Source organism: Sapajus apella, unplaced genomic scaffold (genome assembly GCF_009761245.1).
Source record: "Sapajus apella isolate SASKATOON/1434 unplaced genomic scaffold, GSC_monkey_1.0 scaffold18, whole genome shotgun sequence".
NCBI classification, from domain to species: domain Eukaryota; kingdom Metazoa; phylum Chordata; class Mammalia; order Primates; family Cebidae; genus Sapajus; species Sapajus apella.
Window position 1 is genome coordinate 15,572,802 of NW_022436958.1, and position 19,147 is coordinate 15,591,948.

Sequence of the window (19,147 nt, forward strand, 5' to 3'; positions counted from 1 at the left end):
GTTCGATCCCTCACAGCACCTTAGGATCACCAGGGGATCTTTGTTATTTATCTTGCTATTGAGGGCATGAAGCCTGTACTTCTTCTAAATAAGAACTTCTTAACTGTCCCATCCAAGAACGGAACAAAAATGGAAGATCTCATGTGCTACAAAAGAGGGTTACATTCCAGGTCTTTAAAGAAAACCTTCGAACACCTGACAGTCTCTCTGTGAAGCTTCCTCTACTATCTTTCTCCTTCAAATGGAATTGACTATTCTGTGCTTTGTGATCCCAGCATGGCCTAAGCATGTTTTTCATAGCATAATAGCAATACTTTATTTGGTGGTATATGGGAGCTGGCTAGTAGCTACTCTCCAAAAAAATATAAATCTAAAGAAACTACCCGTGTTAGATATGAAACCACATTATTAAACTACAGCAATTTAAAAGAGTTTGTGATATTGCAGGATGACTCAGAAGATCACTGGCTCAGAATAGAGGATAAAACAGAAATGATACAAGCAGCACTTCTAATCAGGGTAAGAAAGATTATTCAGTAAATGGTGTGAGGACTTAGTGCAATGAAAAAAATATTCCTATCTCGTTTCTTACATGAATATTAATTCCAGATGAATAAAGATGTAACTATAACATAATGAAACCACGAAAGTACTAGGAGATATTCTTGGGTGGAGGAGATACTTTCTTGAATAAGATACAACCCAGAAATCATAAAGAAGATAAGCAAATTTACTATTTAAATTTTGCATCAAAAATACCATAAGTAAAGGTTAAAAGAAAATGAACTGGTTAAAAAGAAATTGCAATTCATAGGAGAATGGAGTTAATTTCCCTAATACATAAAGGTACTTTTATAGCAATTTGAAAAAGGGGCATATATGAATCTTTACATATATTTTAATGTTTTATTTCATTAAGAATATATCTGTAATAGTCTTTACAAATATTTGAAGGAAAATAAGAATAAAAAAAGGAAGACTCATTTGACTCCAACACCTGTTAGTCTTTATAAAAGGGGTTCAATCTTTTTTAAAAATGAGAAAAGGCTTTGAATACACAGTTCAAAGCAAATAAAAGGGCCAATAAACAAATGAAAAGAGCTTTTATCTCAAACGTAATTAAAGAAATGCTAATTAAAATGCCATTTTCCACCAATGCTTGTCTAATATTAAGTCATTTGAAAATACCCAGAATTATAATAGACAGTCAAACTTTTTGAAGAGCAATTATGTCTTTAAAAATATAAACTGAAAAAAAATATATAAACTGAAGAAATCCTTTGCTCTAGCAGTTCCATTTCTAGTAACTTAGTTCACAGATATACTTTTATGAGTACACAGAAACATCTTCAGCAATATTCATAATAAAGAAATGATTGCAATAAGGGAAATTAAACAATTAAATGCCCATCAATACGAATTGGGGTAATAAGCCACTTCTAACATGAAATGTACAGCTATTAAAATGAATTAGATAGATCTACATGAATATAAAAAGTTATCTAAGGTATAGTAAGTCAAAAACACAAGGTGTAGATAGGTATATAGGAGCCTATTTTATGTAAATATGTATGTATGCTTGTATATTTGTAGACATTTCTGTAAGAAGACACAAATTATTAGCAGTAGTTACCATTGAAAATTTAACATATGCAGAGGCAGTACTGTACTTCACTTATTGACACATATTAGAAAGCATACTTAAAACTAAGATAGGATATAGTTTATTTTAGGGAGAAAAGAGTAGAATGAAATTGGAGAGGGGCACATATAAATCTTTAAATGTACTTTAATGTTTTATTTCATTAAGAATATGTCTGTAATATTCCTTACAAATATCTGAAGGGGAAAAAAAAGAAATAAAAAAGAAAGGCTTCTTTGACTCCAACACCCGTTAACCTCTATAAAACTGCTTAAAATAATCAGTGATACAACGATGACTCACTTTTTTTTTTTTTTTAATGTGAAAGCCTGTCATGTGTAGGGATTAACATTTCCTTTGAGAAATTGGATCTACTTGGTGGAACATTCTTGTACCGATCTTTCTTGTTTACCAGATTTTTTCTATTAATACAGTCTGAAAGGAACAGTTGTGCTTTTATAGTGTGTCTCTGTTTGTTGTCAAACAGCAGCTGATATTTTATTAAGGCATTGGTAGTGCTGGGGAAATAGCCCCATGAACCCCTTACCTCCCTCACCTGCCTTGGAGATCTCTCACCAAAATTACTGGATCTTTTGTAGGACATGGGTCTCCAGCAACATATTACTAGCAGATATCCTTTGAAACCTAGGAAGGTGAGTCTTCATTTTCTGGAAAAGTCAAAAGTTAAAAATTGTTCACTCTGAGCTGTGGGCTGGGTTCTTAGATCTGCATGGCAGAATTCTCCCTTAAATATCCAGAACTTCTTCCTGCTTACAAATCCCCACTGACACCTTTGGGAACTCTCTCTGCAGGATGGTTCAGAATCCAGCACCCAGATTGCTCCCTAAGGGCAAAAGGAGGGCTGCATGACGTGGAGCTAACTGTCCTCTTGTCCTTCTGATTCAGAAACTCATAGCGACAAGAGATAACAGCACCAAGCAATGAAGCTAACATTAGTCAAATGTGGGTGGGAGGCAGCTATTGCTTTGGATACCAAAGCCAGTGGCTTATCTTCTTGCACGACACGCATTTTACCCTTGTAGCATTAAAATGGAGTTTTAAACATGCACAATGGATTTTCTCCCAAGCACTGTGTCGTCAGTATGATGAAAATTATTCAGTGAGGGGCACACATCTAAAAGTCACTTTTTGTATTGTTTTGTTTTGGAGACAAGGTCTCGCTCTGTTTCCCAGGCTGGACTGCAGTGGCAGGATCACAGCTCACTGCAGCCGTGACCTTCCAGGCTAGTGATCCTCCCACTTTAGCTTCCTGAGTAGCTAGGACCAGAGGATGTGCCAACATGACAGGCTAATTTTTTTTATTTTTTGCAGAGATGGGGTCTTGCTACACTGACTAGGCTGGTCTTGAACTCTTGGCTTCAAACGAACTCCTCGCTTTGGCCTCTCAAATTGTTGAGATTACAAGCATAAGCCATGATGCCTGGCCCCTAAAAGTCACTTTTAAGGAGACAAGTTTCCTACCCAGAAACCTGAGACAAACTCATTTCAGTAGACAGCCCAGTTGGCTAGTACCAACATCCCAGTGGAAAGCATACTGGCCATAAATTAGCCAAAGAAATTTTTATAGGAAGAAAAAAACTACATTATATATTGCTAGGGTCTGAATATGTCCCCCCCAAATTCATATGTTGAAACATAATTACCAATGCGATAGTGTTGAGAGGTGAGGCCTTCAAGAAGTAATCAAGTCATAAGGGCAGAGCCCTCATGGATGGGATTAGGGCCCTCATAAAAGGGCTTAAGGAACCAGGTCCTCACCAGACACTGAACCTGCCAGCACCTTGGTCTTGGACTTCTATCCTCCAGAACTGTAAGAAATAAATTTCTATTGTTTGTAAATTACCCAGTCTGTGTTAGAATGTTACATCAGCAAAAACGGACGAAGACACATACCCTGACACGACAAGTCCCAGGACGGTACTGTCCGTGAAAACGGCCAAAGTCTGTAAAGTATTTAAAGAGATTCATTTTGAGCCAAATATGAGTGACCATGGCCCATAGCACTGTCTCAGGAGGTTCTGAGAACATGTGCCCAAGGTGGTTGGGTTGCAGCTTGGTTTTATACATCTTAGGAAGGCATAAGGCATGAATCAATACATGTGAGGTACACATTGGTTGAGTCCCCAAAGGCAGGACAATTTGAAGGGTGGGGACTCACAGATCACAGGTGGCTTCAAAGATTTTCTGATTGGCTGAAAGAGTTAAGTTATTATCTGAAAACCTGAGATCAATAAAAAGGAGTGTCTGGGTTAAGATAAGGGGTTGTGGATCCAAGGCTCTTATTATGTAGTGAAGCAAGCCGTTTCCAGTAGTCTATAGGTGGCAGGCCTTATAGACCATAGATGGCAAATGTTTCCTATTCAGTCCTTTAGGAGGTGCTAGACTCTCAAGCTCTTCAGGACTGGGAGAGCCTAGAAGAGGAAAGACCTAGGTATGTTGCCCAGGCTGGACTTGAACTCCTCAGTACAAGCGATCCTCCTGCCTGAGCCTCCTGAAAAGCTGGGACTAGAGGCCTGCACCACCATGCCCTGCTCTAGTTACACAAATCTTAAAATGATGCTGTTATGTTAATTCAATCAAGAAAGTAAACTAAGTCTATGATCTAAGTACATACTTGTGACTCAATTCATGTTGTTGTTTTTAATCCTGAAATGATACTGTAAGATAAGGGCATTGCCTTAAAGTTTTTACAGATGCAAATTTCCCTCACACACACACAGAAAACAAAACCAGCTTTGCAGGGCTATTTCAAAATATAGTGATGAAACATATTTTTGGGGTAAAACATTTTGGTTTCCCTCTTCATCTGTCATGTGCTGTTATGCCAGAGTCAACTTGGAAAGCAATCCACATTACACAGGGTTAAATAAAATCCATCTTCTGAGATTTTATGGTTCATATGGTGTGACTCCTCTAATCCCTTAGATAGGGGTTTAGACAAAAGAGAAAAAAGGTCAGAGTTTAGTCCTTGGTGTGTTTTGGTGAGCTCTCTGATGGTGTCTGGGTCTTGCTGTGTCAGCCAGACTGAAGTGCAGTGGCACAACCCTGGCTCAGTACAGCCTTGACCTCCTAGGCTCAAGCAATCCCCCCACCTCAGCCTCCCAAGTAGCTGGGACTACAGACACACACTACCATACTTGGCTAATATTTAATTTATTTTGTTGCAACCAGGTTTTTCATTTTGTTGCCCAGGCTGGTCTTGAACTCCTGAGCTCAAATGATCCTTCCACCTTGGCCTCCCAAAGTGCTGGGATTATAAGTATGAGCCACTGCGCCCAGCCTGGTTTGCATTTTGAGATGCTCTGTTGGCAGACTCCTCAGCAGGGCCTGCCACCTGCTGTGTCTTCCTAGTGGTCTAACAAGCCTGTTGCTCTTTTGGCGTCCTCTGCTCTCCCAGTCTCTTTGGGGGTCGGGGAGGCATGGGCTTTTGCATATTCACCTCACTCCTGGTCATGTCCTTACTCATTCATCACGGACACTTTAGTTCTTTCTGCTGTTCCAGATGTTAACAGGTGAATGAAGTCTCATCGTCACCCTGTCAACTAGTGGGTACAGCAGCTCTCAGAATAAAACTTTTTTCCTTTAAATCTTTGCATTGTGTTATTATCTATCAGCTACCATATACTGAACACTAGGAGGCTCCGGACCTGCCCTGAACAGTACAGAGTCATTAGCTACTTTAGGCTACGGAGCACTTGCAAGGCACCTAATACAAATTGAGATGTGCTCTGAATGTAAAACACACGATGGATTTTGAAGACCTAATACAAAAAAAAAAATGTAAAATATCCCAATAACTTTTATACTGGTTACATGTTGCAATGATAATATCTTGCTATACTGGGTAATTAAAATGTATTATTAAAATTAGTTTTATTGTTTCTTGTTACATATTTCAATGTAACTACGAAACAATTTAAAATTATATATATGACAACACTTTTTACTTCTATTGGACAGCACAGCTCAGGACACATTTATTCAAATGTCTGTTGAGTGCCTACGAGGGTTCAGGCACTAAGCCAAGTGCCAGCTGCATGGTGGGGCTTATGAAAAAATCAAAGCCTTTGCTTTCATGAAGACAGACAGTAATGTAAACACCCTGTGGGTTCGTCTGGCTGGCTTTCCAGATAGAGCCAATTTATTAAGGCAGGGGAATTGCAATAGAGAAAGAGTTTACCACTGCACTCCAGCCTGGGTGACAGAGTGAGACAGTCACAAAAAAAAAAAAAAAAAAAAAAAGATCCAGATGGAGCTGGGGCTTTGCCTTCCAGAAGTAGATGGCCCCAAAACAGAAGAATACATTTTCCTTGGTTGAGTCCCTTTAACATGAAATCATCTGAAACTGTTTTTCTTTCTTTTTTTTTGGGGGGGGGACGGAGTTTCGCTCTTGTTACCCAGGCTGGAGTGCAATGGCGCGATCTTGGCTCACCGCAACCTCCGCCTCCTGGGTTCAGGCAATTCTCCTGCCTCAGCCTCCTGAGTAGCTGGGATTACAGGCATGCGCCACCATGCCCAGCTGATTTTTTGTATTTTTAGTAGAGACGGGGTTTCACCGTGTTGACCAGGATGGTCTCGATCTCTTGACCTCGTGATCCACCTGCCTCGGCCTCCCAAAGTGCTGGGATTACAGGCTTGAGCCACCGCGCCCGGCCTGAAATTGTTTTTCTAAAGAGCATTTTCTTTTTCCCACATTTGTATGACCTCATTTAATTCTCATATGAAGTAGCTGTTATGAAGCAGAAAAGAGAAGCTAAGAGAGGTGGCAGAGTAATTTGTTCCAAATTATACAAGAAGATCAAGAGAAGACTGAAAACTGAATCCAGCTGAAACCCTTGACCCATCCCCACCAGCCTACACCACCTCCCCTGCAGAGATAGCCCAACAGCAAGGTCATTACTATCTCCTCACAGCAACACCATCTACCCTCTCTTGGAAAGCCACTTTTCACCTTGATGACTAGAGACTCAAGAAGACATTTTGTAGAAATTGTATAACCAAAACTGCATTCCAATTTCGTGCCATTTTTTCTCTTAAGAATAAGGTTGTTATTGTTGTTTTCTCTAAAGGACAATTCTCTGTGTGCCCAGGAGGTGGTAAGTCACTCAAATTTATTCTATTTAAATAAAAAGCAGTGGTCACCTAGGGAGATCACAGGTGAAATTATATCAGAATTCTTTGAATTTTCCTAAGGAAGGAAGAGATGGGTCAGAGTTCAGAATACTTCCTCCAGCTAGGCAAGGCTATGCTGGCATCTTAGTGAGAAATAGAAAATAAAAAATCACAAAGGCTGTTGTGGTGGTGGTGGTAGTGATAATGGGAAGAAACGGAGGAGTGGTCAACGTTTACTGTCACCTGGTGCCATGCATCGCACCAAGCACTTTATATTCACTGACTCATTTAACTTTCACATCAACTCTGTGAAGTTGTTCCTACTGGTATCCCCATTTTACTGCTGAAGAAACTGAGTCTCAGATAAATTTACCAACTTGCCCAAGATTACCAAGTCTATATGTTTTATTTTTAAAACACGTGAACTTCTGGAGCATTTTAGTAAGATAACCTGGACAGAAACACGTGTGAAGATCGGTCCTCAGAGCCTCTTCTAGATAATAGAACATCTAGAAAAGACAAACATCAATTGGTTGTTACTGAGAATTGGTATATGAACCAGATGCCACTGCCACGCCTACTGATAAATTAATTAAGGCAGCAATTAATTTGCATTTGATTGCACCGATTTAATCATTGAATATGTTTTCAAATTATCACAATGGAATGAATTTGACTGATGCATTCATTTACTCATTTATTCATGCATTGACTATAGCTGACACATGCCAGGTACTGTAAGGCACTGAGGATACAAAGATTCATGACACTGTACCTGTCTTCAAGGAGTTCAGAGCCTAGAAGGGGACCATAGGCTGGGCAGGGTGGGACTTTTCCTGTCCCTGCCCTCTCAAGCCTGGCACCTTCAAGGCTAAGGTAATAGAAGGGGTCCTCGTGTACTGTGACAGAAATGCAGACATTGTTAACATCAGAGAAAGGATGGTGTCAGCAAGTGTGTAACCTTCCCCATTTGTTTTTCAGACTTTCTATTCTGAGGTCAGACCTATATAGTGCTTCCTCTTTTTCCTTTCTTTTCCGTTTTTAGGACCAAAAGCTGGCTTTCCCCTAACAGGGGACCTGTGTGGAGGAGAAAATGGAGAGGGATGTATCCCACTGAGACACAGCAGAGGGCGAACCTTTGTGGGGACAGCAGTGAGGATCCAGGAGAAGGGAAGGACCATCCAGGAGAGGACAGAGGCCTTGAGAGAGTTACCCTTGGCACCAGGTATTGGGGGTGGCCAGGAAGGTGGTCCTGGGGAAGAAGCCATACCCACAAATGTTTTATGTCCTGCAAAATAACACTGTCCATCTTATTAAATGTTGCTAATTTGAATGGTATTGAATTTATAATGTTTAAAATTTAATTTATAACTGTATTTTGGTTTTAAATGTAATAAGTCTGATTTATAAATAAAAATATACTTGACTTTATGTACACAGATAGCCCTCCCTTATCTGTGGTTTTGCTGACCTACAGACAACCGAAGTCCAAAAATTTTATATACAATAAAACATTGAGAGAGACATCACATTCACAGAACTTTTATCATAGTAAATTGTTATAACTGTTTTATTTTAAAATTATTAGTTTCTTACTGTGCTTAATTTATAAATTAAATTTTATCATAGGTATGTATGTATAGGCGAAACATAAGATATATGGGTTCAGCACTATCCATGGTTTCAGGGGTCCACTGGGGATCTTGAAACATATCCTTTGCAGGTAAGGGGGCACTACTCTAGGTACTAGGATGTGGAAATTTAATAAATACAACTCTGGTATTCATAGAATTATTTGATTAATTTTTCTATTTTCAAAATTACAGAATTAATATGTAGTAAAATGTACCCTCTAATGTACAGTTCTGTGAATTTTGACAAACATGTATAGTCAGGTAGCACTATAATCAAAATGTCAAACAATGTCATCAACCCAAAAATGTCTCCCATGCTATTTTGTGGTTAACCCTGGCTCCTGGCAACCACTGATATGTTTTCTGTCTCCACAGTTTTGCCTTCATAAGAATGTCATGTTAATGGACTTGAACATTATGTAGCCTTCTAAAAAACAAAAAATCTTTATTGAAGTATAACTGACATATAATAAATTGCACATATTTAAAGATACAATTTGGTGGTAAATTTTAACATGTGTAAGCACTCATGAAACCATCATCACGATAAAAATAATGAATATCTCTATTATTCCAGAATGTTTCCTCATGCCCCTTTCCCAAGCAACCACTATTCTGCTTTCTGTGAATATAGATTACTTGGAATTTTCTAGAATTTCTTATAAATGGGATTATTCAGTATACAATCCTTTTTGTTTGGCTTACCTTCAGCATGATAATTCTGATACCCATGCCCCTTGCTGTATATCAATAGTTTGTTCCTTCTTATGGAGAAGTGGTATTCCATGGTGGGACATAACACAATTTGTTTGTACTTGCATGCACTAAGGGACATTTGGGTTTTTTTCACTTGTGAACTATTATAAATAAAGCTTCTATGAACATTTGTGTACAAGTCTTTGAATGGGCTTTTGTTTTTCACTTGGGAAAATACCTAGTCGTGAAATGGCTGGGTCACATAATAGGCATAGGTTGAACTTTTTGAGAAGCTACTTATTATTTCCTTAATAACTAATGCTGTTGAGCATCTTCTCATGTGTTTATTTGTCTTCTGTGTATCTACTTCGCTGAAATGTCTGTTCAGATCTTTTGCCTTTTTTTTTCTTTTGAGACAGATCTCACTCTGTCACCCAGGTTAGAGTGTGATGGTGCGATCTTGGATCACTGCGACCTCTTCTACCTCCTCCAGCAGTCCTCCTACCTTATCGTCCTGAGTAGCTGGGACGACAGGTGCATGCCACCACACCTGGCTAATTTTTTCTACTTTTTGTAGAGACAGGATTTTGCCATGTTGCCCAGGCTGGTCTCAAACTCCTGAGGTCAAGCAATCTGCCCACCTCAGCCTCCCAAAGTATTGGGATTACAGGCGTGAGCCACAGCACGTGGTCCTATTTTTTAATTGAGTTGCTTATTTTCTTGTGATTTTTGGATGTAAGTTCTTTATAAGATATGTGATTTGCAGATATGATTTGTTTCAATGTGTGGCTTACCTTTTCATTTTCTTATCCACATCTTTCAAAGAGCAGAAGTACAATAGTTCTCCCTCATCCAGGAGGAAGACATTCCAAGACTCCCAGTGGATGGATACCTGGATGGTGGATAGTACTGAACCTTACACACTATGTTTTTCCCTATATATAATACCTATGATCAAGTTTAATTTATAAATTAGGCATAAGGGCCGGGCGCGGTGGCTCAAGCCTGTAATCCCAGCACTTTGGGAGGCCGAGGCGGGTGGATCACGAGGTCAAGAGATCGAGACCATCCTGGTCAACATGGTGAAACCCCGTTTCTATTAAAAATACAAAAAATTAGCTGGGCATGGTGGTGCGTGCCTGTAATTCCAGCTACTCAGGAGGCTGAGGCAGGAGAATTGCCTGAACCCAGGAGGCGGAGGTTGCGGTGAGCCAAGATCGCGCTATTGCACTCCAGCCTGGGTAACATGAGTGAAACTCCGTCTCAAAAAATAAATAAATAAATAAACAAACAAATAAATAAATAAATAAATTAGGCATAATAAGAGATTACTAATAACTGATAACAAATAAGAACAATTATAATAATATGCTGCTAAAAGTTATGTGAATGTGGTCTCTATCTCAAACATCTTATTGTATGTAGTAATTTTGGACCAAGGTATTCACTGAGGGTAACAAAACCACAGATAGTGAACTACAGATAAGAGGAGACTACCATACTTCATTTTTATGAAGTTTATCGATTTTTTTCTTTTATGGCTCAAATTTTGGTTATATACCTAACAAATCTTGGCCTAACCCAAAGTCATAAAGATTTTTTTTGTGTTATTAAGAACTTTCAGAGTTTCAAGTTTTACAGTTAGGTGTATATTCCATTTTTAGTTAGTTTTTATATAGGTTATAAGACATGGAAGTTTCTTTAAAAATAGTTTGTGTGAACTCAAGTTTCAGAAATATAATGTTTTCTCAAGGAGCTTGGTTGAAAAGGGAAGGGAAGTAATCAGGTAGTATCAAGAAGGAGGTATAAAGATAAGAGAGTTTAGAATTTTATTTTTTTACACAGGAGAAAAGTTAAAATGTGTTAGATCATATGGAGCCACTTGAGAGAAAGATTGAAAAAACAATAAAAAAAGACTCTCCTCATTAGAATGGAGACCATCTTAATTATCACGACTACTTTCCCAGTAACAGCACAGTGGCATGCATATAGTAATTGTTCCATAAAACGTTATGGAAGGAAGCAAACAAGGAATCAATGCAAGAGGAAGTGGAACCAAGAGTCTAGTTATGGAAGGAGGCTTTAATCAGCCTCAGTGACTAGAGGGAACAAACTCCCAGAAAATGAGCAAAGGGAGATAAGATGGTAGGGAAGTCCAGGAGTTCACACCTTATAGCCTTTATCATTTTTTAAATTATGAAGCAAGGTTGTCTGCTGGGGATGATGAAAGGAATATGCAGGAGAGCTGAGGAGTTCACTGACGTGCAGCAATACCCTTAAGCAGGCAGGGAGGAGGAGCACCCACTGTGTGCTGAGTTAGGTGTTTCAGGAGACACTGTGCAAGATGGGATTCCCTACTGTTTCGCCTTAAAAAAGAAGGTAATGCTGTCATTTGTGACAACATAGATGAGCCTGGAGGACACTATGTTAAGTGAAATAAGCCAGGCACATAAAGACGACGACCACACGATCTCACTCATATGTGGATACTCTATTTAAGGCTGTTGCTACTTGTCAGGACCAAGATCACTACTACCAAAATTTGGGAAATGGGAAAGAAGGAGGCAGGAAGTGGGGGGTAGGGAAGATGAATTCACTTTCTGATATACACATTACCTTTAAGACGTCATCTGAACAATCACATAGGCAGCATGAATCTGCAGGTTACTAGGTTCTCAATAAAGACCAAAAGATCAAGGACAGAGAGAGAAGTTTGGAAAAACCCTGAGTGACTTGGGGTAGCAACAAGTGGGGGCATGTCATAAGGAATGCCCACAATATAGAGGCAAAGGAACAGTAGGTACAAAGAAGCAAAAAAGAAAACAAACCTACCCCAACAAAAGAACCAAGCTTGCTACTGACATGTCAGAAAATGTCACCCTGGCACTGACTTATTTCTTATAGGTCTTCAGGCTATTCCATAAGTATGTATGTCAGAAATTTTATTACTAGAAGCAGAAATACTTACCTTTGATATATTTCTAACACCACATAAGCTATTGTTCATCAATCTGCCCATCAGATAAAGCAACCTGGCAACATACATGGTTTCATTCTCTACATCCCTGACCTCTAGCGGTTTCCAAGCCCGAGTAGCTACTCAAATGTCTATTGACTTTCATTTTGCTACAAATAAAATTTTGCTATTATATATAGGAAACCAAAGGACACAATTTTGGACTCCTTAAGGGGGATGGGCTGAGGAGATACATACAGCATCAAAAGAATCATTTGTAGCTAAAGTATTGTCCTTAGAAAACTAGACATGCACTTACTGATTTTGCCCCGGTTATTGGTCCATTGAATGCTGTACAGTTCACTTGCATTTCCATTGAGCCAAGAAGGCAGGTAGCAACTCTGACTCTGCTTTCAAGTCACTGGGGCTCATGCATTTATATGCTTGACAGCCTTACACTGTGAGGAAACAGACAATTAACAAATGCCTCTGAAACACATTTCTTACATGTCTCAAATGAAACATGCAACGTAGGTTTAAATCCCAGACACCTAAATAATTTTTTTAGGTGTCTGGAAGATCTATCTCCAAAAGATCTGCCTCCAAAGAACTTTTCCAAAAAGTAAAATTTTTAACACTGTCACCTTTTCCTGAATTCCCAATAAGGGCTATGCAAGCTATACTTTGAAGAAACAAATATATTGAAAAGAAAAAGAAGCACCAGGTTTCCTTTAACTTTAATGAGCAGACTTTCAGCTCATTTCCTTTAAAATGCTGCCCCTGAATTGCAAATTACTTCATGGGCTTTATTTAGTGAGCTCTCTTCCTAGACTGACAGAGCCAGCTGCAGAATTGTACTGTCTATGGAAATAATATCATCAGCACTTTGTCATTGAATAAGACCACAATCATTACATTTGGCTTCTTTTCACACAGCAGGAACTGGATATATGCTTGTTTACAGCAACAGTATTCAGAAAGTTATCACTTTTGCATTCTATCAGTTGGCAACTTAAAATCAAAGGAAGTTTACCGTGAAATACCTGAATCCTTCTTTAAAGTCATTTTAATTTTAGTACATTACTAAATACTTAAACTACTACCTTTTTTCTAGGATTCAAAGAGCATATAAATAAGTAATTTTGATATTGTCAGAGTAGAAAGTATTAAGAAATTGATTTATATTCATTATATCTATTTATATTTCTTATATTTTTCTGTTCCAATTTAAAAATAAAATTTGAGTCATATTCACCATGAAAAATGTTCTATAAATTTATGTCACATCTTTTATTAAAGATCTCATCTGACAAATATTAGTAAAGTAGCCCATTAACCTATAAATAATTTTAATTTGGCTTTCACCAAGTATAACAATAATCAAGTAATTTTATAATTTGGAAAAAGATTTTACATTTTCTTTGCAAAACAGCTACCACTCTCTCTGAAAGACACTATTTAATAAAAGCTTTATTAAAATGAAGCCAAAACATTAAGACATTTATATGTACAAAACCATTAAACATTTTATTTTTCTATCTTTAATAAATGTTCTTCCATTTTTTGTCATTTATTACTTTCCTACTTTAAAAATTGATTAATGTGAAGAAACATTGCTAAATTAAACAAATGTAAAGTTTAAATTTAACTATTAAACTGTTGAGTTTAAAGTTGACAACTAGTTGAAGATAGAAGACCTTCATAACCCAATGACTTTTACTTGGTTTCAGAACTACTGCTAGGGAAACTGTTTCTCCTAAATATAAACTACATGCAAGAAAAAGACATGCAATGTTCATCATTTAAGTAAGACAAACTTGAAAACAGTTGAATTTTTAAAATTAGTTTTAATAAAGATTGGTTTGTTACCAGTTAGCTACATAATCTAGAGCCTATCAACCTCTGTATGTTTTCTCTTTTGTTAAATGTAGAACTTAATTCTCGCTCTACATACCTCTCAGGATTGTGAGAATAAAGATGTCACATGTAATATCAATTTGGAAATTATGGCACTATTGTAGAGGTGGCAACAAATAAGAAATACTTTAACAAGACATACTGAATTCAGTTCCCAGCCAAGAACCAAGTAATTTCAAAAATATTTAAGTGCAAAGAAACCACTAAGGCACCATGTAACCTCCTTTTACTAACAAATAGATGTAGTAATAAGACAGATGCAGGCATATCATACTTATATCACTTTATAATAATACATGCTAAGGAAAATTAAAATTGGCCAAACCCTGAAAGCTTCTACGTATTCGTGGACACCCCCAGTGCGTGCCATGCTGGTAGTGAGCATATGGAGCTGAATGGGATTGAGTCACTGCCCTCCAGAAGCTTGCAGTCTGGAACCATCTGCTGAAAACAGACAAAAATCCCACACTATGGCAACAGAGAAAGATGTGCTGACCAGTCTTCTGTATCAGGCCAGACCTCCCAGGGTCATGGGAAATCTCGGTCTTCAAGGATATGTCAAAGATTGCTATGTGGGAAAAGGAAGGAAAAGACATTCTAGGTGGAGGGAACAGACTAGATCAAGGTATGAGACAGAAAAAGCAGATGTTTAGAACATACTTAGTTATAACAACTAGTGTTCAGTATTTTAGAAACAGGCTTGTGTTAAGGGCTCTGATATATATTTAGTTAAAAGTACAATGAAACTAAGGTCCAGGGATGTTATGTAGCTTGCTGATAATGTTGTGGGCATATTAACAGGGTGCCTTTTTCATGGTATCAGGCTTATGATTTTTCTTGGCACTGTATCCTACATAGCTTTCTAAGAAAAGACCATGTAAAGTTACAACATCTTTAAGTTCTCCAGTTTGATTCTTATCTGTAGGCTATCTTTGAAATAAACTGAAAATAGCAGCATTCTTTACATGGCATAAGGCAGTTAAAATTCCTTTCAAAGGAGGAAGAATTAGGAAATTCCTGGGAATAGTCACTATCGGTCAGTTTGACTCAACCAATTGCCTTCTGTTTCTGAAGAACTTTTAAAAAGCTTTATTGCTAATCATTCTTCCCTGCCACTTGCCTTCTTACCTCAAATGTAAAAACTGAGTAAAAAATAAAAACTTTAAGGCAATGCCCTTATTTTACAGTATCATTTCAGGATTAAAAACAACAACATGAATTGAGTCACAGGTATGTGATTGGATCATAGACTTAGTTTACTTTCTTGATTGAATTAACATAAGAGCATCATTTTAAGATTTGTGTAACTAGAGCAGGGCATGGTGGTGCAGGCCTCTAGTCGCAGCTTTTCAGGAGGCTCAGGCAGGAGGATCGCTTGTACTGAGGAGTTCAAGTCCAGCCTGGGCAGCATAGTGAGACCTTGTCTCTAAAAACATAAAATAAAAAACAAAGATGTGTAACTGAGGCAAAGACTAGGCAGAAATATTGATGATCATTCTGCCAATTTGGTACATTAATGAAGACTTGCCTTTTTTTCTATTAGTAATACTTAATGTTCACTACATTCATCCATGAGTTATTTTGGATATAAAGGTCATTAATGACATTCAGTTACCTATTATAATTGCCCAATGTAAACATCAGCAGTTGGTCAGCAAAAAAAGCTTCACTATTCACAAATGCTGGTCAAGTTTTGCTACTAAATTTGTTTGATGATGTCAGAATTACCAACTGCCCCTTAAGCTGACAACCCTTCGCCTCCACTGCTATCACTGAAAACACATATTGTCCCCTGTCTGAACACAGTATCTGAGTGTCATTTCTAGGTAACATTGAGCTGATTCAAAACATACTTCATAATTAACAACGTGAAATGTTTCACACCATCCCGTCTCTTTCTCTTTTGTATCATGCCAGCATTCTTCCAGGCGGCAAGCTCCAACTGCTGTCTCCTTCCTCTCCTTCTCCTCATATCTAGTTACCGCAACTCCTCTCCTGCCCAGATTTGTCCTGGAGGAATGTTTTTCTTCTTCTTATCTCTCTTTCTCATGAATTAAAAATAAATATTTTTAGTTGACAACTTGTATTTATGGGGTACAATATGGTATTTTGATATGCTGGAGTAATTATTAATAGTGCCTTATTTGACTCTTAAATAGGTCCCATTTTGGATAACTTATATGGTTAGCTTCAAGTTTGTCTTTGGCTTCTTTGCCTTGTTTCAGGTGTTCATTTTCTCTTTCACTAGGGATACCATAATTATCTATTCATGATGTTATCTCAAGTTTCCTCTCTTTTCAACCTGTCTTTAAAAAGTTGCCACAATAACTTTCATTTTAAGAGGATGGCTTTAAAACTGTTATTTCCAGGCCAGGTACACTGACTCACATCTGTAATCTCAGTACTTTGGAAGGCCCAGGTGGGAGGATCATTTGAGTCCAAGAATTTGAGACCTTCTTGGGCAACATAGCAAGGTTCAAGTGATTCTCCTGCCTCAGCCTCCCGAGTAGCTGAGATTACAGGCATGAGCCACCACGCCCAGCTAAATTTCTGTATTTTTAGTAGAGACGGGGTTTCACCATATTGGCCAGGCTGGTCTCAAACCCCTGACCTTATGATCCCTCCACCTCGGCCTCCCAAAGTGCTGGGATTACAGGCGTGAGCCACTGTGCCCGCCCAACGTTAGATCTTATTAGCAATTTAAGTACTAAACCTTTAAGATACCAGATCAGGTTAGTTGAAGAGTATTCTGAGTACAGCAGTTAAACCATTTAAAAAGGCCATTACTACACAGCCAAAAAGAACGCATCCCACAAACCAAGCAACCACCAAACTATCTAAAGCAAAGCACATATCAAGACATAAGCTAAAGGGGTAATCTCTTTACATCTGCAATAATTGGTAAAAACTCTGTCAAAATCATTCAAACTTGCACTGGACGCTGCAAATGGCATTGCATCATGAATTTTTACCAATCATCTTTTAATTTCAATTTTTATTTTAGCTTCAGGGGATACATGTGCAGGTTGTTACCTGCATGTATCACATGTATGCACTGAATATATTGCATGATGCTGAGGTCTGGTGCGTGACTGATCCCATCACCCAGGTACTGAGCATAGTACCCAATAGTTTTTCAACCTTTGGCCCCCTTTCCCTTGCCTCTCTAGTAGTCCCCAATATTGCCATCTTTACATCCATGAGTACCAAATGTTTAGCTCCAACTTATAAGTGAAAACATGCAGGGTATTTGGTTTTCTGTTTCTGTGTTAATTCGCTTAGGATAACAACCTCCAGCTGCATCCATGTTGCTGCAAAGGGTATGATTTTGTTCCTTTTTATGGCTGCATAGTATTCTACTTGCCAATCATCTTGATCTCTAAACTGAGAGCTGCAACCCATTTATTTCATTTACAACTTTTGTATTCCTTCCCATCCCCATTAAGATGATTCTTTAAAAACAAGATGATTCAGCAATGTTTTCTGATTATTGGTATAATATGCTCAATATAGAATATTTGTAATACAAAAGCACAAAGAATCAGAAAAATATTGACCATAATGTTACCGCCTACAACTCCTAATATCTTCCTTCCTTTCCTTTCTTTTTCATTCCTTTTCTCTTTCTTTCTTCTCTTTCTTGTTTTAGACATAGTCACTCTGACACTTACATTGGGGTGCAGTAGTGCAATCACAGCTAGCTGCAGCCTTGAACTCCTGGACTCGAGTGATCCTCCCACCTCAGCCTCCTGAGTAGCTGGGACTATAGGGACATGCCACCATGGCTGGCTAGTTTTTAAAAGTATTTTGTAGAGACAGGGTTTCACCATGTTGCCCAGGCTGATCTTGAGCTCCCGGGCTCCAGCAATCTTCCCACCTCAGCTTCCCAAGGTAATTTCCTATCTTTTTTCTATGTTTTTTGTTCTTGAATAATTGAGATCATAGTAGGTGTAAAAGTCTGTAATTTTTTGGTGCTGTTTAACATGTCACAATCATTAATAATTTCCTCATATGAGTAAAATCTGTTAAAATATTTAATGGTAACATGTTTTATCATATAACACAACCGTTTTTAATATGATGGACATAAATGCAAGGATACTGGGTGAATTTTCTGAATGAATAAACACAGGACTTCCAACACAGGACTGGCATTTAGGACTGGCAGTGTAGATGGACAATTGGAGGGAGAGTATTCCAGAAGCAGAAGATTGGCTATCTATGTTAGATAATAAAAGTTGTTAATTATTCTTCCCCATTAAAAAAAGGTCAGCTAGGAGACCATACAGGTTTTTTCCCTTCTATCCTTCTCAAAAGGAGTCAATGATTAGGAAAGGCTGAATACATTATAAGTGGGTTAAGAAGTAAACTCTGCACAATAGATTAAAGGCTATCTCAGAAACCTTGTGGGTGGAGAGAAGCTTTGCACTTCCCATGGCTGGAAGGACTGGTGAACATGCAGCATGACCTGAAGATGCCCAGAGTGGTGGTGGCCTGTGACAGTTAACAGGATTACAAATCTTAATATAAAGTTTCTTAATGTAGAGATGGCCCTGTGTATGACTGAAGAATTGACCAGGATGTGAGGAATCTTTTGGGAAGACAATTAGGCAACAGGCCACCAAAGCCTTTTAAAAGGCCATACCAAATTGGCACAGCGATTGGACTTGTGAGAATTCATTCTATGAAAAATAAATCGAAATGTTAACCAGTAAAATTACTGCAATAGTAAGAAATAAGGAACAACAATGCATGTCAACATTAGGCTGGTTAAATAAATTATGTCATGCCCAACAGCAAATACAATATATCCATTAAAGTATTTTATACATAAAAGATGTTTACAGTATATCATGGAAAAATAGAGAGCTTTTTAGAACCCTATAATCAAAACAAAGAAATGTATAGTCACTTGTTGGATAATGATGGGTTTGTTTTCTGAGAAATTGTTGCAGGTGATTTCATCATTGTATGATCACAGAGTATATGTACGCTAACCTAGATGGTATAGCTACATGGTACAGCCTATGGTTCGTAGGCTACAAACCTGTACAGCCAGTTACTGTACTGAACACTGTAGGCAATTCTAATACAATAGTTATGTATTTGTGTATCTAAACATAACTGAACATTGGTACAACATGTTATGTGGGATAGATACACTAAAAT

At 38.0% G+C, this 19,147-nt stretch overlaps 1 long non-coding RNA gene across 2 annotated transcripts in view; it reads right to left on the reverse strand.

Moving 5' to 3' along the window:
• LOC116557005 overlaps window positions 1-16,444 on the reverse strand; it is a 46,696-nt gene extending 30,252 nt beyond the window's left edge. Inside the window, exons 1-2 of one of the 2 annotated variants that reach the window (XR_004271313.1) lie at window positions 12,381-16,444; window positions 1,946-2,310 (exon numbers count right to left, since the gene is read on the reverse strand). This is a non-coding gene — a long non-coding RNA (uncharacterized LOC116557005). Of the gene's footprint in view, window positions 1-1,945; window positions 2,311-12,380 lie in introns of those variants that run through there. The other variant, XR_004271314.1, reaches the window with a different exon arrangement.
• Between the last annotated feature and the right edge of the window lie 2,703 nt (window positions 16,445-19,147).